The sequence below is a fragment of the Bos grunniens genome, chromosome 8 (assembly GCF_055505025.1).
Source record: "Bos grunniens cultivar Pamir isolate PY7600 chromosome 8, Bosgru_T2T1.0, whole genome shotgun sequence".
NCBI classification, from domain to species: domain Eukaryota; kingdom Metazoa; phylum Chordata; class Mammalia; order Artiodactyla; family Bovidae; genus Bos; species Bos grunniens.
In genome coordinates this window covers 79,384,695-79,397,508 of record NC_141172.1, presented here as the reverse complement: position 1 = coordinate 79,397,508, position 12,814 = coordinate 79,384,695, and the positions used below count along the sequence as shown (strand labels likewise).

At 43.1% G+C, this 12,814-nt stretch overlaps 1 long non-coding RNA gene across 2 annotated transcripts; it reads left to right on the top strand.

Moving 5' to 3' along the window:
* The first annotated feature begins 898 nt into the window (after positions 1-898).
* Positions 899-12,266, top strand: LOC147367529 (uncharacterized). Of its 2 annotated transcripts, XR_015168835.1 has the most exons (3): positions 901-972; positions 9,535-9,649; positions 11,858-12,266. It is a non-coding gene; the product is annotated as an uncharacterized LOC147367529 (long non-coding RNA). The 2 variants fall into 2 exon arrangements; XR_015168836.1 differs by lacking the exon at positions 9,535-9,649 and having other exon boundaries at positions 899-972.
* The last annotated feature ends 548 nt before the right edge of the window (positions 12,267-12,814 follow it).

Here is a 12,814-nt window from a genome sequence, read left to right as displayed (position 1 = left end):
TTAATGATGGATTAGTAGAACTGTCTTCTTTCGTGAAGAGAAGAATCAAGAGACCTGACATTAGAAACTGAGGAAGAAATGGTTAAGAGCAAAGAACTAAAATGACAGTTAAGCAATTAGATTCAGTGGTTCAAAGTTAAAAATGTCCTCGAAGAAGCTTATGTAAGGGCACACTGTGAAAAGCAAAGGAAATGGGAAAAGAAGCCTTGCTGAAAGCTCCCTTGATCAATACTAAGGAGCTGAGCGGGATTTGGAATCTACATTTCTGATGTTTCAGCGTTTCTTGAGGCAAAGCAGGCAGAAAGAAGGCAGCCGTGCAGTTGGAATGCTTTCCCTGGAGGACAAGGATGACCTTGCAAGAAGAGGCATTTTGCTGTAACCCCAGCTAAAACAGTTTCGCTTTGTGTGATAACTGAGGTTGCAGGTGGAAGGATGCAATCCATAAACCTGAAGAAAAAAAGATCTGCCTAAAAACCTGAGTGTGCACCAAGCAGACTGACCCTTTCCTCACACCCCTTCCCAGGAGCTCTGTCTGCAGAGGTGCTTCGTGGGGCGGGGGGTGATGGTGTAGCAGCTGAATCAGTCCAGTGGGATCAGAAGCTAAGTAAACTTCCTCCGCAACAATAAAGACCTGCTAAACAAAGGATTATCCCCAAGTGGGGAAAAAAGGATGTCTTTGCTGTCACTCATCACTCCCTTCAGGGAACAACCTCGTGAAAGCCAGCCTCAGCCGCTTACAAATAGAGCAGCTTTCCCAAATCTGATTATGAGCCCTTTGGGCTTTGAAAATTATGGCAGCTTATGAAAAGTAACCACAGAGCCCTCTGTGGGCGTGGAGTAGGTCCCCGGGGGGGGGGCATCCTGGGAAGGGAATAAATTCTAGCCGGGCCCTCCAGGTCTAGTTGCCAAAGAAAAATACAGAGCCTTCCATCAACACGGAGCCTTTTGCAGCCCTGGCTTAAAAAACAAACAGTAAGTTCTTTCTGTTGTTTTGTTTTGCTTTGTTTTACTCCTGCCCATATGTGTGGTTAATACAAAATAAGATCTCTCCTAAAATTACAAAGATTGCAAACACCATATAAAATAGTACAAACCAAAGACAATTTACATGCCTCTTTCATAATTTAAAGAAATTTGTGTGGGGTGTGTGTGTGTGTTTAATTCTCAAATTATCCAGAGAGCCAGAGATTAAGGTAGGGCTGATGCTGATGGCTGCACTGTCCCTGCTCTGCTGTGACAGACCTTGCTAATCAATCATGGTACTGTTTCTACTAAACAAAACAGTTCAGGCATTCATCCATCCATCAGAAGTGGTGTGGAAGTAGAGACCAAGTTGGGAAGGTATCTAGGAATCTCTCAATGAACTCTGAACAAAAATATTTGTAAAAGGTAGTTAAAAGGAAGCACCACAGTGCTGAGAAAAGAATACTATATTAGAACAATCAATCTGCAGTGTACATCAGAATCCTCTGGTGAGGGTAGGGGGTGGGGGTTGGCAACATCTGCCTTGGATAATAACTTCACTACAACTAACAAAAGACACTAGGTTGGAATCACCAAGCCAAGCTGCCCCCAAATTCCTGCCTCACAGGAAATGTGAGATGATAAATGTTTGTCCTTTTAAGCCTCTAAATTTCAGGGTAATTTGTTATACAGCTACAGATAGCTATTACATAGATCAGTTAAACTAAGAGTGGCCCTTTGCAGCTAGGTAGCCTTTCCACCCTAGAGTATATGCAAGCATCTTAGATGATGCAGATGTATGTCAATTCAGTTCTACAGATCATCACATGTCAGGAATTATACAAGAGATGAATTAAAATAAAGTCCTTGTTTTCTATGTGCTCACAGTCATGAGACATGGAAAACTTCATTTCATCAGGGAAAAATTCTAAAGATTTACCAAACCTTTCTTGTAATATGACACTACATGTATAAATATGCACAGGTACATAAAACATGGAATATTTTCTGAGTATAAAGTGCTTAGGGAAATATCTGGTGATCACCAAGTAACAATCACCAAAACCCTACTAGCATCCATCTTTGTTAAAAAAAAATGCTCCTCAGTTTCACCCACAGTGGAATTTTAAATCACATTAACAATTTGAAGGCCACACAATGACTGGCTATGAGAATTCTTCCAATGTTGACCATGATCATCACTGGGTATTTGAATTACTGGTAAAAAGCTGGCTTAAAACTCAACATTCAAAAAACTAAGATCATGTCATCTGGTCCCATCACTTCATGTCAAATAGATGGAGAAACAGTGGACACAGTGACAGACTTTATTTTCTTGGGCTCCAAAATCACTGCTGCAGCTATGAAATTAAAAGACACTTGCTCCTTAGAAGAAAACCTATGACCAACCTAGACATCATATTAAAAAGCAGAGACATTACGTTGCCAACAAAGGCCCATCTAGTCAAAGCTATGGTTTTCCCAATAGTCATGTATGGATGTGAGAGTTGGATTATAAAGAAAGCTGAACACTGAAGAATTGATGCTTTTGAACTGTGATGTTGGAGAAGACTCTTGAGAGTCCCTTGGACTGAAAGGAGATCCAACCAGTCAAACCTAAATAAAATAAGTCCTAAATATTTATTGGAAGGACTGATGCTGACATGGAAGCTACAATACTTTGACCACCTGATGCAAAGGACTGACTCATTGGAAAGACCCTGATGGTGGAAAAGATTGAAGACAGGAGGAAATGGAGATGACAGAGGATGAGATGGTTGAATGACATCACCAACTCAATGGACTTGAGTTTGAGCAAGCTCTGGGAGTTGGTGATGGACAGGGAGGCCTGGCATTCTGCAGTCCATGGGGTCGCAAAGAGTCGGACACAACTGAGCAACTAAACTGAACTGAACTGAACTGAACTGAATCTTCATTGTGATTGCCTTTTTCAAATTTTCTGCAATAAATATATATTAATTTGGCAGGAAATAAAACAAAATAAATGCTAATTCTTTTAAAAGTTACCACACATTAACCAATTAACAAATATGTGTTGTTTCGTTGAACTTTTCAAAAACTGTTTCTACTGAGCCCTCAATTCATCAGCACAACATACTTAACTGTAGTCAATACGGCCCAAATCCTTCCCACAGATAAGAGAAACCCTGTGATTGGTTCACGTCCTAGAAGGAAAAATGTAAAAGCTTATTGCCTGATTGAAAAACGTCCTTTATTTTCAGGTCTTTCTAGGACTGATGTTTGTGCCTTGTTTCTAAGGGTCAGACCTGGAAAGAGAAGGTAGGTTTGCCGTGAAGCCTCAGACCTCTTGCAGCTCACCTGGTTCTGACTTCTCCCTGCATTGTAGAAGCGAGGTTCCAGGCAACCCAGAGAATCCAGTCTGCCCTGAGCCTAGTCTCCAGCTTTTATTTCCGGTCTTACTTTGGTTCTTGTATTCTGATTCCTAGTGTGATTAACAGCAAGGAACACTTTGAGTCTTCTCTTTAATCATCAGTTTTCTCTTGAGCCCATTTCTCCACCTGAATCTTCTGTCCTTCCCATTGCCAACCTCATCACTTGAAGCCTGTATTATTTCAGGAATGACTGAAGTGACTTAGCAGCAGCAACATTACTTTTGTCAAGGTCCCTACTCTCCTTCCTTCTAATCCACCCAGAAGAACATCCAGGACTGAAAACCCCATGCTCATCACGTTACTTATTCAGATCTCTCCCCTCTGTTCATGTTGCAACAACCTGAAGTCTGGATGCCAACATGACATACCACATCTCCAGGTTCTATCCCTTCTCTACAGGTATCTCTCAACATTTCTCCACAGCTCACTCACAATTCCATCCAACCCACACAAATTTAATGAGTACCTGTTATGCCCAGATACTATATTTAGTGAGGTGAATAGACATGGAAAGCTTGTAGACTAGTAGGGGAAATAGATAATTACATAGAGTGGACTAAGAGTTCTTATATGACCATCAAGTAGAACCATGGAGGAAAACCTAATTGAGACTGAAGACTAGGGTGGATGATCTAGGAAGGATTGCCAGAGGAGGTGGTGCTTGAGCTAGAATTAGATGTAAAGTGGAGGCAACAAAGCTAAACAAGTAGATGAAGGGCTTTCCAGGTAGAGGGAACAACACAGGCCAATGCTAGGGGCCTGAGGAACTATCAAATGTAGGAGGAATTTATGAGCTATTCCCTGTACCACTGAACTAGAACGAGGGGGTGGGGTGGGGGTGGGGGTAGCTCCCTCTGCCAGAGCAGAATGGTAATAACAGGCTGAGCCTGGGCTTTGAGGCATAACAGAGCTCAGATCACACATGAATCGACTTTACTTAGCCTCATTAGAACCTCAGTTTCCCCATACCTAAAGTTGGGTTAAAAATCCCAACAATGTAGTGTTACTTGAAGATTATAAAACAAAATGTACATATATCACCAAGTTGAGTGCTTGCCCCATTATGGAATTTTCAAAAATACATACTTCTCTTTCTATTCCTTAATAAAAACAACAGCAAACAATTATGTAGCATTTGCCCTGCACCCAGGCACTTTACTAGCATTTTTCTACTCATGGAATCTTAAACACAACCATGTGAGATGGTACTGTTTTCATATTCAGTTTAACAGCTGAGGAAACTAAAATACAGAGACATTGAGTAACATTTCAAGGTCACACAGCTGAGTGGCAGAGTTTGAACTGGACCCAGGCTGTCTGGCTTCAGAGTTTACACTATTAACCACTATACTATAGTATAGCCATTCAGACTACTAAGTTTGCCTAAGAAAATCCTGGCTGGTGCCTGGTTAAGAGCAATTAATAATAGGGCCCCCCCCTTTATTCTCCAAAGTGCCAAATTTTGGAAAGTCAATCAAATGATTACCTAACTGTGCTAGGAACATTCTCAAGTTCCTATTGTTTAGCCAAGATTTTCTCTAAGCTACACACTGTCGCTGACCCTCAGGCTTCAGGTAGTAACTGGGATCAGGTCCCTGCCTCTCCCACAGGGCTACAGGGAACCTTCTGATGGTAGGGTTTGGTGCTAATTCCTCTGAAGCTGAGGTCAGTGAAGGTGGGGATGCTGCAAGCTCTAAAGACGGATTCTCATCTCTGGGCTGAGTCTGATATCCCCTGGTAAGAGCCAGGTCGGGGCAGTGTGCCCTCCTTCTGCCGCTGAGAAGAATGCCCTCTGAGTAAACATCCTGCAAGTCCTTGCCATGAGTTCAGTTCACATAGCTGTACAGTGTGTAAGGAGACTATGGTGCCCTTTTCTGAATATCTTCAAATTAGATCCAGCCCCTCCCCTCCTGAAGCTCACAGAGCATAGAAACTAGTGAGACAGCAAGACACCAATCCTTACAGGAGTGAATGCATTTTTAAATTTGCAATATTAGGAAGACACAGACTGCTGGAAGAGTGGAAAGCAGGGTTATCTCACCCAGTATAGAGTGGGATCTTAGAAGACTGGTTATATTTGCCCCCAACTATTTTACAAGCAAGTTCCTGAAGGCACAGCCTCATCATGTTTATCTCTGCCTCCCCTACAGCCCTAGCCCGCGGCATATAGTAGCACCTCAATAAATGTCAGCTGCAATAAAGGAGTTACCAGACCAATTCAATACAAGGTCTTACTCTCACTAGAGTTAATAAAAAGCTCTGATTACATGCTTCTAAAGACACATCCTGTAATGTTTGCTTTCCCTCATTTTCAAGGCAGAAGTCCTAGAGTTCCCAACATTTCAGAGAAGGCTCAAAGGAGAAAGTTTGTGTAGCTAGTTAGTGATCCAGCTTGGGATGGTTTATCTCAAAGCCAGGGGAGTTTTTGCTGCCTTTACTCTGTCAGCAGGGAACTGGCTCTGAAGATGTGGGAGATTACAGGAGCTTTCAAGACAAAGGAACATAAATCAAAAAGAATGAAAAGAAAACAAGATTCTTGATCCTCCTCCTGCTAATGTTCTTTTACAAGTATTTTGCAAGAGACTAGAGTGGGGGAAGGGTAAACAAAGTTGATAAAAGGGAATTAAGCCAGAAGGTAAATGACTAAAGGCAGAGTAGACCCGAAGTTTGCCCCCAACCCAGCAATACACACATTTTTACCTTTTTCTGACTTAACCTTTAACAATCCAAAATGATTAACCAACAATTGGAAAAGGGCATAAGCCATTTCCTCCCTCCCTTCCCCACATTATTGTTTGGTTCAGAAACTCTGAGCTGTTGATCTTTAATGAGGCACCGAATAAATCAAGATCAGAATACATTTTGGACAGAGAGATGTTCCACTCTGAAGGATCCAAAGTAGATCTGATCTGGATTTGAATACTGACTCTTCAACAAAGCTGCCCAAAAGCTAGGGAAGCCCCATGCCCTCTACAAATCAGAGAGCATGCCAGACCCTCTTACCAGAACCCAAGGTATAAAGAATCCCACTCCAGCGTTTCCTCTGGCTTCTGGGCTTCTCCAAGATGCCTTAGTAGGACTTCAGACAGGATGATTAATTCCCACCCCAGGGCCTTTCACAGTTAGGCTACTCTCAAATCTCCTTGGGATTAAAGTCACCAAACAAAATTTAGAACGTCTACTTAATTTTGAATTTCAGGTAAACAGCACATAGTTTTTTAGTATAAGTGTGACCAAATTAGCATATATTTGGGTGTCCTGTACTTTCATTTGCTAAATCTGGCAACCCTTCCAGTTATCAAACTCAACAGATCCTAAACTTGTAGGGTTGCCAGGTAAAAAAAAAATAGGGTGGCCAGTTAAATTTGGACTACAGATATTGAATCATTTTTCAGTGTTAAGTATGTCCCACACTGCATATTTGGGACATACATATAACAAAAAAGTGATTTGTGTCTATCTGAAATTCAAAGTTAATTGGGCATCCCATGTTTTTCATTTGCTACATCTGACAACCCTACTTAAATGTCTTGCTCCCTCCAATAATTTCATGGATGTAAAGTTCAGATGAAACTGAGGATGTTCATGGCTGGGAGGAGAAGCATGGAAATAGCAAGTGGTTGAAGAGTGTGTGGAGAGAGAGGCGGAGTGGGTCAGAGTCACATAGCTTTCCTTTAGTACCTAAGTTTTCAGTTAGGGCTTAGAGATATTCCTGTTATTCTTGTTTGTTTGTTTTTTTTCAATCCCTATATCTTAATTATTTCACCTTTTCTATTTCTTTATGCTTATGCTCTTTTCTCTTTTTGTCTTGCTCAAGCACACACGCACATACACACACAATCTCATTAGAGATAATCTTTTTAAAGAATCAAGTTTCTGTTCTAAAGATTTTGCCTATTTCATTAATTTATGTTTCATATTTTCTTTGGATTTACTTTGGATTTTTGTTTGGTTGCTTTTTTACTTTCTTGTGTTAAGATACTTTATACATGTATCTTGTCATTATCATTCAGATTTTTTAAAAAAACACATATATTTGAAAATAGGTATTTTACCCTATAAATATAAGAACTTTTTCTTTGGCTATCCGTTTTTCAAATCTGAGAACACTCTCATATGCTGGTGCTTTTACTATCTTGCTTCAGAATTTGGAAGTATGAGCATATTTGCTACAAAAGCAATTTCTCTTCTCTGTCCTCCTTGCACCAGTTTCTGGAGGTCCCTCTAGTGGTTTTGAGTTTACTCTGCTGAGTCAGAGGCTTCACCAATGTGGGACTTCGGTTTGAAGTCCTGCCAAGGTTATCAGTTCACCTGCACAATCCAACGTGGGCTTGAGGTTCTGGCGTATCACTGACACTCTGTGTCTACCTAGAAACTAAGGTCCCGTTGGCACTTCCAGTTAACAGGCCTGGGTTAACATTTTGTACAATATTCAATAAGAGCAAACCGAGTAGGAGCCTCTAGGTTGAGGGGGCAGGGCGAAGGGTAATGACAATACCATCCTTCTAGGATTTGTATGAGATGAAGAGTCTTGGCACAGAGCAAATGGTCAATAAATGTTAGATAAATAAATGATCAATAAAAAAGGATGAGCACTGAAGAACTGATGCTTGTGAACTGTGGTGCTGGAGGACTCTTGAGAATCCCTTGGACAGCAAGGAGATCAAACCAGTCAATCCTAAAGAAAATCAACCCTGAATATTCATTCATTGGAAGGACTGATGCTAAAGCTGAAGCTCCAATACTTTGGCCACTTCATGCAAAAAGCCGACTCATTGGAAAAGATCCTGATGCTGGGAAAGATTGAAGGCAGGAAGAGGAGAGGATGAGAGAGGATGAGATGGCTGGATGGCATCACCACCAACTCAATGGACATGAGTTTGAGCAACCTCCAGGGTATGGTGACGGACAGGGAGGCCTGGCGTGCTACAATCCATGGGGTTGCAAAAGTAGGACACAACTGAGCGACTGAATAACAACAACAAATGTTAGATATCATCATTGTTATTCTTATATTGTTATGATTAATAATAAAAAGATTAACAAGGCATTAAAATTGGCATACACATTAAAAAGAATTCATTTGAATCAGTTCTAATGAGGTGGATGAAACTGGAGCCTATTATACAGAGTGAAGTAAGCCAGAAGGAAAAACACCAATACAGTATACTAACGCATATATATGGAATTTAGAAAGATGGTAACAATAACCCTGCATACGAGACAGCAAAAGAGACACTGATGTATAGAACAATCTTATGGACTCTGTGGGAGAGGGAGAGGGTGGGAAGATTTGGGAGAATGGCACTGAAACATGTAAAATATCATGTATGAAACGAGATGCCAGTCCAGGTTCGATGCATGATACTGGATGCTTGGGGCTAGAGCACTGGGACGACCCAGAGGGATGGTATGGGGAGGGAGGAGGGAGGAGGGTTCAGGATGGGGAACACATGTATACCTGTGGCAGATTCATTTTGATATTTGGCAAAACTAATACAATTATGTAAAGTTTAAAAATAAAATAAAATTTTAAAAAAAATTGGCATACAGTCTATACCTAACAAATATCTCTTACTAGACTATTTCTGTGGAGAAGGCAATGGCACCCCACTCCAGTACTCTTGCCTGGAAAATCCCATGGATGGAGGAGCCTGGTAGGCTGCAGTCCATGGGGTCGCTAAGAGTTGGATACGACTGAACGACTTCACTTTCACTTTTCACTTTCATGCATTGGAGAAGGAAATGGCAACCCACTCCAGTGTTCCTGCCTGGAGAATCCCAGGGACAGGGGAGCTTGGTGGGCTGCCGTCTATGGGGTTGCACAGAGTCGGACACGACTGAAGTAACTTAGCAGCAGCAGACTATTTCTGATCATTTCAAATAACAAAGATGTTTCTATTAGACATGTTAGTTTATTCTCTGAGTTTGTGTATCTGCTATGTACAAGGCATCAGGCTAAAGCCCCATAGTGGCTGTGTATACCTTTTGTGAGGTTGCCCTGATAAATATGAAGACTGCACTGCATCACCACAGGACACCGTGTGTGCGTCTGTGTGTGTGTGTGTAGACAAGGGTGACATATCACATATCATTAGTAGGGGGATAATGTTGACAATTACAATGATATCCAAGTTATTGTTTTTGCTGGCTTTAGGCAGAAGAGATAAATTCCAAGAACATAAATATAAATCATAAATGAGGAGGGGCATCTCTTCTGAGAGAAAAGAGGAGCAGAAGGAGTGGTTAAAGGCCCCAAATGAGTCTTGATGGTAAGTGAATAAACATATCAAATGGCCTTGATTTACCAGAATAGGAGACAGGCACATCTCCTATATGTATCAACTAGAAGCTTATGGAAGATGCATTTAATTCAAAGCCAATTAAGAGCGTAGATGAGGAAACAGTGGCTGACTTTATTTTTCTGTAGATGGTGATTGCAGCCATGAAATTATAAGACGCTTACTCCTTGGAAGGAAAGTTATGACCAATCTAAACAGCGTATTAAAAAGCAGAGACATTACTTTGCCAACAAAGGTCCATCTAGTCAAGGCCATGGTTTTTCCAGTGGTCACGTATGGATGTGAGAGTTGGACTGTGAAGAAAGCTGAGCGCCGAAGAATTGATGTTTTTGAACTGTGGTGTTAGAGAAGACTCTTGAGAGTCCCTTGGACTGCAAGGAGGTCCAACCAGTCCATCCTAAAGGAGATCAGTCCTGGGTGTTCATTGGAAGGACTGATGCTGAAGCTGAAACTCCAATACTTTGGCCACCTGATGTGAAGAGTTGACTCATTTGAAAAGCCCCTGATGCTGGGAAAGATTGAGGGTAGGAGGAGAAGGGGATGACAGAGGATGAGATGGTGGGATCGCATCACCAACTCAATGGACATGGGTTTGGGTGGACTCCGGGAGTTGGTGATGGACCAGGAGGCCTGGCGTGCTGCGATTCATGGGATGGCAGAGTTGGACATGACTGAACAATTGAACTGAACTGAACTAATATGAAATTGCTATCAGTTCCTGCATTCCTTGGCTTGTGGCCCATCATGGTTCCATCCTCTGCTGTCAGGGTCACTTCTCTCTCTCTGATCCTCCTGTCTGCCTCATTAGAACACTCATGATTACATTCAGCCATGCAGATAAGCCAATATAATTCCTCATCGCAAGATCACCAGTTTAATCACATCTGTGAATCAGTACATGAACAGTTTTAGGGACTATTGTTTAGCCTACCACAAATAAACAACTATTTTCAAGGGAAAATAAATAAATATGTTTTGGAGGCAATGGTGTAATGCTAAGTAATTATAAAAAGAAAGTGAATCTCCTTAATTCCTTGATGGCTTCCAAGTTCCTTGATAGGAAGACTGATCCCTGGGTTGTTAAATTTGGAACTCACAACTCCTTCCCCAGCCCCTATATGCCAATCTATCAGTATTTACCCCAGGTCTCCAATACTTATGCCATATTCCTCCACTATAGCATTTAATCACTCAACAAATATTCATTGAGCACCTAGTATCTAGAAGCAGTAATCTATTCATCCAGGATACATCAGTGAACAAAGCAATTAAAAGTTCTTACCCTGAAAGAGCCCTGGGATTTCTTTGGAAAGAATGATGCTAAAGCTGAAACTCCAGTACTTTGGCCACCTCATGCGAAGAGTTGACTCATTGGAAAAGACTCTGATGCTGGGAGGGATTGGGGTCAGGAAGAGAAGGGGATGACAGAAGATGAGATGGCTGGATGGCATCACCAACTCGGTGGGCGTGAATCTGAGTGAACTCCGGGAGTTGGTGATGGACAAGGAGGCCTGGTGTGCTGCGATTCATAGGGTAGCAAAGAGTTGGACATGACTGAGTGACTGAACTGAACTGAACTGAACTGAACCCTGAAAGAAACACCCTGCTAGAGGGGAAGGCATACAATAAAATAAAGAAGAAAATTATACAGAGCATTTGAAAGTGAATAAGTGCTATAAAGAAAAATAAAGCAGAGGAGAGGCGTGGGGTACCATATAATTTAGCTACAGTGCTAAATTAGGTGATAAGTTTTGGCTGAGAAGTTGGCACTTGAGCAAAGACCTGAAGGATGTGAGGGAGGGAGCCACACCCTTTCTTAGATTCCCTTAAGAAAAGAAACAGCAAATAATGCAAAAGCCCCTTGGAGGAGCAGCCTGGGCATTTGGAGCAGCTGGAGGCTAGCTGAGCTACAGGAGAATCAGCAGGGGGGTGGTCACAGGGGACAGTTCCTACCAGGAGGGCCAGGGAGAAGACAGCTTTGTCACATTGCGGTGTGCAGGACCAGGAGCTCCAGAGAGCAGGACACTGTCTCATTCTCTCTGGTGTCCTGGCACCTTGCACCAGGTGAGCATGAATTATTAGCACTTGAGAAACACAGCTGGAGGGAATAACCTCCACGTGGGGCATGGTTTTCTCTCTCCATCTTCACTGCACACTTCCCTTTCCTTTGGCATCCAGGACAGAGGCCCAGGACACCTGTCACTAGACTGTGAAGAAACCACCCCTGAAGCCAAGAAGTAGGAGTTGCAAAGGCCAGAATCCTGTGTGCTCAGCTTGCCGCCTCTGTCTCCAGCTCTGCCACTCGCCCAAGGTCCCTTCTTCAGTCTCGGGATCCCCAGGCAATGCCATCTCACCTGAGCTCAAAGCCCTGGTCTTCCATCACCTGTGGGAAGCCCAGGGTCACCCACAATCTGGAGAGAATGGGAGAACATCAGGTGGGGAAGGGAGGTGTAAGGAGTTGGGTGGGGTGGAGAGAACAAAATGAGAAGCAAATGAAGCTGGTCTGGGCATAGGGACAGGAGGGAAGAGGACATTAGGAGCTGTTTGTCCTGGTGCTGTGGAGTAATAAAGGGTTAAGTGATTTGCATTACTGTATTCGTGTGCAGCCTCCGAGGCCGGCTGGGGCTGCGCCTGGGTGGTCTGGTACAGTCTCAGGCAGCGACCTATTAGTGGTATTGCCACGTGATTTATGCAGCTGTCAAGCTGCCTTCACCAGGACAAGTGAACTGTGGGCACCGGCCGGTGGCCGTGCTCCTTCCAAGAGGAAAAGTAAATGGGGGCCAAAGAGAAAGGAAAACAGCTCAAGGTGCCTCCCCTCATCCTCCGGGGCCTCTAATGACGAGTCCCCTCTATAGAAAAACAACCAGCTGCCCACAGGAGACCAGCTCACAGAGCCCCACTGTCTGCGACGGCTGGCCGGGCGGGCTTGGCAGGGAGCCACCACTGATGATTCGGGAGAGCCCAGGCCAACAGACAGATCAATGGCCCCCACCCCGCCGGCCAGCATGGTTCGGACCCAGGACCCGCCATTTCAGGCTCAGGGGTGATGGTGACAATGAGAGGATATGGACTGTCATCTTGGGGCCAGGGAAGCATTGTCACCCTGACTTGCCATCCACAAGGTCCCCTGCTGCT